This window comes from Phallusia mammillata, chromosome 2 (assembly GCF_965637545.1).
Source record: "Phallusia mammillata chromosome 2, kaPhaMamm4.hap1.1, whole genome shotgun sequence".
NCBI classification, from domain to species: Eukaryota; Metazoa; Chordata; class Ascidiacea; order Phlebobranchia; family Ascidiidae; genus Phallusia; species Phallusia mammillata.
The window spans coordinates 1,148,489-1,157,268 of NC_137253.1; the positions used below are offsets into that span (position 1 = coordinate 1,148,489).

The 8,780-nt window shown below is 36.8% G+C and overlaps 1 long non-coding RNA gene across 2 annotated transcripts in view; it reads left to right on the plus strand.

The window, feature by feature from the left end:
* The window catches only part of LOC145214381 (uncharacterized), a 47,459-nt gene extending 42,267 nt beyond the window's left edge, over window positions 1-5,192 (plus strand). Inside the window, exons 1-5 of one of the 2 annotated variants that reach the window (XR_013857041.1) lie at window positions 1,918-2,066; window positions 2,313-2,445; window positions 3,834-3,966; window positions 4,130-4,347; window positions 4,571-5,192. This is a non-coding gene — a long non-coding RNA (uncharacterized LOC145214381). Of the gene's footprint in view, window positions 1-1,917; window positions 2,067-2,312; window positions 2,446-3,833; window positions 3,967-4,129; window positions 4,348-4,570 lie in introns of those variants that run through there. The other variant, XR_013857040.1, reaches the window with a different exon arrangement.
* Window positions 5,193-8,780: the final 3,588 nt, after the last annotated feature.

The following is an 8,780-nucleotide window of genomic DNA, read 5'->3' on the forward strand; positions in this document are numbered from 1 at the left end:
ATTTGCGTTTCACCGATAAAATGGACAAACTGCGTGTCGCCTAGATGCGACCTTTATCAAACAATATGTGAAGTTTTGTTTGCCAAACACTTCACAATTATGACAAACAAGCTCAAAGTTTGTTCGCAAGTTTAAGCAAAGGTTACAGAAATTGCCGCATAGCCTAATTTGGTCACGTTTTAAACAACAGCAAACTTTTCTGAACTTTGCAACCGTTTTCGATAAACCAGATTCAAGCGACAAACCCAGTTTGCGTGTGACGTCACGTCTGTGTAACGCAGTGGTCTTTTGGTTGTGGTATTGTTATAACTATGTCTCACGTACTATCAACTGGACTACTTACATTCAAATACGAAAACACTATTGAAACTGTTATTATGAACTTGGTTCTGTGAAATATATGTGATGCTCTCATGTCTTTGTGTCCAAACAACCCTATTACCTTGCCTTCCAGTTAATCCATCCCTGGCTTGCCATTCCTGCAGTTGATTGACACATTACAAGCGAACACCGACACAACAAAACAGTTTTTGTACAAGGTAGAGCCTGTGTAGCATATATCAATATGGTAACATGTTATGCGGGACGGTATATTACCACTGAACTTATCTATGACGGACAGAGTTGTAGGCGGTTCCTGTTCTGAATTACCGCGTTTTTATTGGATATTGTTTTTTACACGACTGATGCGGAAACAAATCGTGTATATTTCTATACCTGGGCTCTATTGTACTGTATTAATTTTGAAACTGGATACAAAAATGGTACGTAACGGTACAGAAACACTACACTAGTGCCACAGAATGGCGCAGCAGCCGCACCCTTAAAACTACGTTTGCAAATAACACGTGACAAAGACGTAGGAAATCTCGCTGGAGAAGCAAGCGGCGCGTAGGGCAATGCGACTGGGTGTGACAACATGGGTGGATAACAGCCGGTTATAAAATGGAGGTAGATAAACAACGACCACAAAAAGAAACCCTGCCTAACATCGTGAGAGGTTTAATGACATTAAACAAACTCGTCTTGTTACTATTGATTCCATATTGCTCTTAGTTGCTGTTCATGACTGCATGGAAATGTCAGTTGGATGTGATAGAGTGAAGTTCTACAATCTAACATGCTACGCTTAATCCTTTGAGTAAACCCCTAACACTTTAACATGAATCCCGATCAGGTTTTTTTCATGTCTGTATATGGCTCAGGAGCGATTCTAAAATTGTCGCTTTCTTTTGTCTTTTACGCCATCAAGTGACGATTGGGAAAACTGGTGGCGCGATTTATGGACTTATGAGCGTGAACGAGAACTTAAAATAAATTTGTTTTTACTCTTTGACACACTTTACTTGAAAATTTGCCACACAATTACCACCACCCATTCAAAATCCAAACCCTTCCCAACCTTGCCAAAACGACAACATTCGACAACATAATTTTTATTCTCATCTATATAAACACGACACATATGGCATAAAACTGCTTCAATGTACAATTCCGGTTGAAATGGCTGCTGTGTGTGATTTTATTATTTCCCTCATCCAGTCTTTGCTGAATTAAACAAACATTTGTAGAGAAGAAGGCAAAAAAGTTTGTGTGGTTGCACTAAAATTGTCGAAAAGTAGGGAAATAATTATTTCTAACTTCAGAGCAATTTATTTGTTTTCGAGCAATAGGAAATTTACAACTGAACATTTTAATCATGTAAAAATCAAGACAAATACTAAATCCCATGATTGAATGTATAAATTACGGTGTCACTGTGATGTCACAGACAAAACGCATGCAATTTGCGACTGTGTACTGCGTTGCAAATTAAGGTAAGTTTTTTTATTTTGCCGCCTGCCTTTGAAGCTCAATCTTGCGTCACATTTCCATTACATGAAATACTATTTAATTCTTCTTCAAGGGAAGAAATAAGTTGAAGTTGATCTAAACTGGAAAAGCCACAGCTTGTGATTACAACCAGGAGCAGCTGAAAGTGGAAGTTGCAAAACGGTCTGCTGCGAACAATACAGAGATTCTGTGATGTATTTTACAACACTTTGTTATGAGAAACACATTATAAAGTAAGTTGTAATGGATATCCATGTATTATTGTGCTGTATATATTAACACATAGGTATGTAAACACTAAACAATAACGATGCAAACAAGCAAGTGAACCTGTATTTAAGGAAGGCAATAATTTTCATTATAGAGTTAGCTTATTGTACTTTACACCAAAAAAGGTGAAAATATTCCCTTGATGCTTGGAAAAGTCAAGTTGTTGGTTTTCAATGTTTTTTTAATCCAATTTATTTTGCTTGATACAGTGACATGGTCCACCAACAGCAAACAAAAATGGAATTAGATGAGGCTTCATTTTAAATGGGAAAAGTTTTCATTGAAATAAGTGAGAAATCTTTCCATGTGCAAGAAGAGTAAAAAGCAGATGATTTAAACCGGGTTTGTTGTTATTATTCTTGTAAAAACGATATACTATTATAGGTATCCTTCCTAAGGGGTTACATATTGCTTATGTCTGTTTTTTGTTATGTCTAACACTGGTTTGTTCCACACGTTTGGTCAAGAAAGATTTACACACATGTCAGTTAAACTAGATCTACCCGAAGTTTGAGTTAGAATGACCCAGAGTTCACACACCGGCCCCCAAAATATGAAATTTTATAAACAGCTCTCCTAACTAAAGTACATGATCCAGGAGTTTCATGCTTTGTTGGTTGGTGCATTGTAAAGTATTCTACAGTATTTTTTAACTTTTAGTTAAGTTCATCCATTTTTTCACCCCTTAAATCCAAAAATACAAGCCCTACTGTGCTGGAAGTTTAAACTGTTGTTTGTTGTGTGTTCCTTGTTAGCAATTACTTTTTTAGCTTAATTAGGCCGACCTAAATAAGTGAATGTGTGGTAAATGTTGACTAAATCTGACAGCTATGCTATAGCACAGAAGTCACTTTGGCTGTTTAAAGCAAAGCAGGAGGTTTCTGATTGACGAATAAACAGACATTTTACTAGTTGGCATTTTCGGTATTTAGAAATGAGCTGTTTTTGCCAGCAATGCTGCATGTTTTATTACATAATTACTTTTTTAGTTTGAGCGAAGGTTTTACACCTTTGACATGATTAAACTCGATAACTGACATGTCATTCCTGTTGGTAATTAATTAATTAACATGACGTCTTCATTAGCTGTGTTAAAATTGTCTTTAAACTATCATTGTCAGCTTGGTCCCTGCGTAACACGGATTTACTGTAAAGGTCCACTTGTAGGAATCACAAACTACTGTTGAGAACGTTTTTTTTGTCACAACATAGCTTTTTTGCTTTTGACAGATAAACTTGAGAAACAATACCTGAGTAATGTTTAACTGATGCAAAACGGTATTGTGTAACACTAAGTACTGTGTCAAAAGGTTATTAAACGGTCAAATAGCTGCCGCACAGCGGGGACTATTGTAGGTCAATGGTAAACATTTTCTGATACAAATTTAAGTAAAAAACATTTTTTTTTATGTATATAGTTGTTGCAAAATCGCTATAGAAAAGCCACCCTTTCTAGTTTCTTTCATAAATATGATTAACACAGTAATGTTATAAATGTTTAACTTTCTCCACTTCCAATGCTTTTTAATATTTTATAAACACAAGCTTATGTAGTTGGGTACTGACTTGGTTTGGTGAATTTTGAATTGTTACAATACTAATGTTAGTGACAAACATTTCTCAAATGATTTTACCAATTGTTTTTTTACATGTCACTTGTTTACTTTGTTTTGTTTGAAGATTGTTAAAGGAGTAGGAACCAAGATTTTAATTTCAAATGTACTTTGCAGGGTCCACTGAGAAATTGGTAATAAATGTGATTATATCCGAGCTGCTGACAATTATCGGGAATTGCAGTTTACTTGAAACTTGTTGGTTTGAAAATGTACAGATGGTTGTGTTTGTTCGGTGCAGCTTTGCAAGGTTTGTTGTTTTCTTCTTGACATTTGTGGCAAGATATTCTCCATTTTTGCACCGAAACTCTTTTACTGTGAAAAACGCATTTTTTGTAAATTTGTGGAATATTTTTAATATTTGTTAAATCTACAACTTTTTGTTGCATTATGACTAATTTTTTGTTGTTTAGATTTCAGTTTGTGACAAGTATCCTGAATAGTTTGTGAAAAACAAGGAATTTTGAAATTTCATCAACATTTTCAGTGGGTTATATTTCTCCACAGAAGCAAAAGTTGCTCGGTTCTGCTCAAAAGATGTTCATTGTCTAGAGATCGCTTAGCAACTGTTGAAACTACTTCGGCCATGATGTCACGCATTTCATCTTTAAAGAAATCAGCATATTTTCCTGTACAATAAGTTTTATCCGAGTTTGACTGTCAATATGTTGTTTCTCTTTGGTGTTTGTAAAATATTTAACATTGTTCTCTATGCATAACAGCTGTTGTTGTTTTTATATCAGTCCCAATGGGAAATATGTAGTAAATTTAGTAAAGTGTTTGTCTAACTTTTGAAAAGTTACACAAAATACTAGTTTTTCGTTAATGAACTTGTAATGTTGCAAACATTTTAGACACTGGAGTGAGCCAGAGAGCCTGAAACATTACAATGCTGTCTGTGGAAGTTGCTTTGGGTCACTGGAGTTTAATGTGCTGGATGTAAAAGCAGAAAAACAAATTGATTCCTAACTACCTGAAAACCTTTTTTGCCTCTTCACTGAACTTTAATTTGGTATTGCACTATACCAGGGGTACACAAACTTGTCGCAGAAACAAGCAAGGATATTGTCACGGCTTTACTCTGCCGGCTAATTTGGTATGCAGTGATTCTAGGACAGGCCCCCAGGGTGCACAACCTGCGGCCGAATAGACGGTTTTGTGCGGCCGTGAACATGTTTATTAAAATATATGCACTGGCGGCCATGACGTAAAACACTCTTTTGCTAAACATTTTGACTTTCAAACTGCTTTAAATAGATTTTGTAAGACTGTAAAGAATATTACCAGCCTAGTAACCCTGTGCGTCACACTTTATATACGCCTATTATGTGCAAACAATGCAAATAAACAGTTACCTCTTGCGTCACAATATAGATTATGACGTCATAAATAGCTCAGACTGGTCGTCATATTGTTTAGCTCAATCTGTGAATCAAGTTTGAAATTATCCGGGCTTTTTCGACGCCATTAGATGGTTTATGTATGTGGGACTAGCCCTATTTTCAAATAATCAATTTAAAAACAAGCAGGTAATTGGCGGCCGTCGGTGAAATTAGGATCTGCGATGCGGCCATCGCACCGAAAAGGTTGTGCACTCCTGATCTAGGAGCTCATTTGGCGCGATCTGTGTCTCCAATGAACTGGGCAAATGTTTTTGATTGAAACTTGCGTTGTCACCTTACCACACGAAAACCGAGGCTGTGTTGGGCACAATTACTATGCAGAATGCAGTGGGTCTATATGAACTCGTTTGGCGCGATCTATGCCTTTAGTGAACCGGGTAAATGTGTTTGATTGAATCTTGAGTTGTCACCGTCCCACTCGAAAACCGAAACTGCGTTTGACACAGTTAACCAGCGTTTGATCTCACGCTTACCTTCGTTTGATAGCTCTAAGCAACGATCCCAGGCTGGGGCAACTGAGTTCCCTGCATGAGCGCCTTCCACGTTAGGTTATGAAGGACTGATGAATCTATAGGCGCCTTAAAACGTGCTGAAATTCCGACAGTTCTCTTGCGAATTATATCTTAATTCCTGATTTTTGCATTGCACTTAATTAATACCTGATAAAAACACACAGAGCGTTTCTTTTCTTTTTCTATATTCTTGAGTAAAAGTTTCAATGGCGAACGATTAAAATCAGCCTCCACATCCAATATTGGAGAAAGAACGAAAAAGTCGAAAACAAGTTATATATAGTAGCGCAAAATTTTAGTTTTACTGAGAACCTTTTTCTTTTTAAGTTAAAAAATTTTCTTTTTGACAAATTTGCAAATTTCTAGAGTCATAGCGCCCTCTAACCGAGCTGCTATGCTTTTTCTCAGTTACGATGAGCTGATCCTACTTAAAATTATCCAGGAAGCGATATCACATAATGGCGAAATTACGTTGAATGAATGAACAAAGACCATATGTTGTACAGAACATTCTATAATAACAAGATGACTCAAAATTTTATAGGCTTTGAACGAAACGGAAATGTTATATCTCTGAAAACTTATTGTGACAAGTTAAACACATTTCCCATCGTTGTATGAACACTCTTGCACACGAAAATGCAAACTTTAATGTAAGCGTTATGCACAATAATATGATACATTCGCTGCTACATTTGTCTTAAACAAAAGTTCCAATTGGCCAACAAACTTTTATCAAGAACGATTTATGTCCCCTCAGCTATTCACACAAACAAAAACCTTTTGCGTTGTCGTCATTTCTGTACCGATGCCAATAGGCGAAATATATATTTTTTCTTTAGCACTTTATCGACTGATACTGTTTCTTCGGAAACCTGTTTCCATATTTAGAGTTGTATTTGGAAAAGAACAGTGATCGCAGATAACATATCGCTCAATCAACTGTTTCTTACTTTATTAAGAGAGAGTTGTCTTACATAAGTCTGTTGGAGAGAAGAAATTGGGAAAAGGTTGAACTCTGTAAGACAGGTGATAAATATATTTTATCTTTTGCATCAAATATCCTGGGGTGAAGACAGTACACTTCTAAAAATGTAACGCCCCGCCTCGCGCATCGATGGTTGTAACTTGGCTCGGAGCAGGTGGAGCTGGAAAACAAAAGTTGGGTGCAACTTCGGGAAAAAATGCGAATACAGCGGTTTTTGTGGGTTGCAGTCTAGACTAGATGCCCAAGCCATACGTTATGTTGTACATTAACTGACCAAGTCAAGAATGATGATTTGAGGCCAAATTTGTTACTCACTTAAATGACGTCTCTCCAAGAAAACAGTCTTAACGATATTCGGTTGATTTGAATTGATAAAACTGATTTCCAGTTTAATCTCCTTAATCCCGTGTTTCCAGTTTTCGCCGTCCGGTCTTGTCAGGCAGAACTGCCAGGAGTCTCTGATGCCCTCCAGTGTAGCAACACGTTCACCGGGATTTGCTATTGTGTTTTCAGCACTTACTTTAATTTGGACATCTTGTCTTTGGTTTCTGTAGTAAGAAAATTAACAAGGCAAATGATTAACGACGTTGGTTCATTTTAGTTCAATTTATCAGAGTTAAACTAATACCCCTCTTACTCTGATGAAACAGTGAAAAGTTATCACTAGATGGCGACACATGCAACGAGCAATGCACGTGCAAGGCTTATTCGGGGTTTAATATTATTAACATCATCGGGGTACTTTTATATTTGACTACAACAACCAAACTTTCGCCAAACTACCTAAACCAGGCCAATGTAAAATACTTTCAACGCAGTATAGTGTTTGTTTTAAGTACTAACCTCAGCGAAATAATTTTGTCGAAAACCCAGTTGAGGGGCTTCACATCTTTCGTTGACTCAATGTTGTCACAAATAAAAACTGTTGCGACAATTTCTGATACGATGTCTTGCTCGTAAGAAGGAACTGCCAAGATGAATGCTGTCTCTTTCATCAAACCAATAAACTTTCCAACAGTGCAGATCACATCATAGCTTCGTACAAAGTGTTTCAATTAATAATGTAAACGTCCATGTATCATACTGAACAGTGTGTTACGCCATACAAGCTGAAGTGCTCGGTTTGGAAGGAGAACGATCGCGTTGTTTGGTCCATTAAGCATTGTGTCATGACCTCCCATTTGAAATCGGTTGTTTTGTGACGAATCTTCACCAAAAAAAGAAAAGAACATGAATGAATTGTTCCATAAGTTGAATTACAATTATTGTTACAATCTGTGGAATAAGTGTTTAACATGACATAACTTTCTTACTGACTAACGCAATTCACTTACTGTGACAGAAACAGGAGATTCTTCGAAATTCCGATAACAGGTAGGGAGTGTGATTTCTATGGGTTTGTTAAACTTGAAACCTTCTGGTTCACATTTCAACGTCGGAGTGAGTCGGCGGACAGAGTCATCTCTTCTAGTCATCTCTGATGCAATCTTAAAAAATAAAAGCAACACTTAACATCTGTCCATGGAAATCAATCCATTGCAATAATCTATAGATAGACAGATAACTTTTCCAAAACCACAAATATATATCCGTCACATACGTGAATTCGTATAAGTTTGAACCACTGTTTTGGACATTAACTTTTTAACAAGTCCACGTTTGTAAGTAAAAGTAGTGAAAACAAAAGTGTGTCCCTCTTTTGTAAAATAAAACGTAAGATTTTACAAATACTTTTCGTAAAGAAGTTTCAAACAACACCTTTGGGTTATTGTATCCATAATATGAAGTGATTGTGATTATAACTTCGTCATGGCAGGCATCATTCGGAATTGTAACTTGACATCCACCCGCTGTCAACGTTCCTCCTTTTGAACCGATGCTTTGTGAATCAGTGTGAACAAAATGTCTCTGTTTGCAAACGGATAAAAAAGATTAAAATAGTTTTACCAGTTTAGATAAAGTATTAGTATGCACAACCGACTTGTTCAGGTTCCACTTTTAGGTGGGTTAATGAGGAGGGGCGCTGGTCTTTTTTCTGCGGATGGTGAGATACTGCCGCAGGGAAATGTTTAGGCCATTCACTCAAGTGAAAAGTATCTTCAGATTGAGATGGTATTGACATATTGCGGCCAATGAACGTGGCAGATTTCATTGGTCCGAT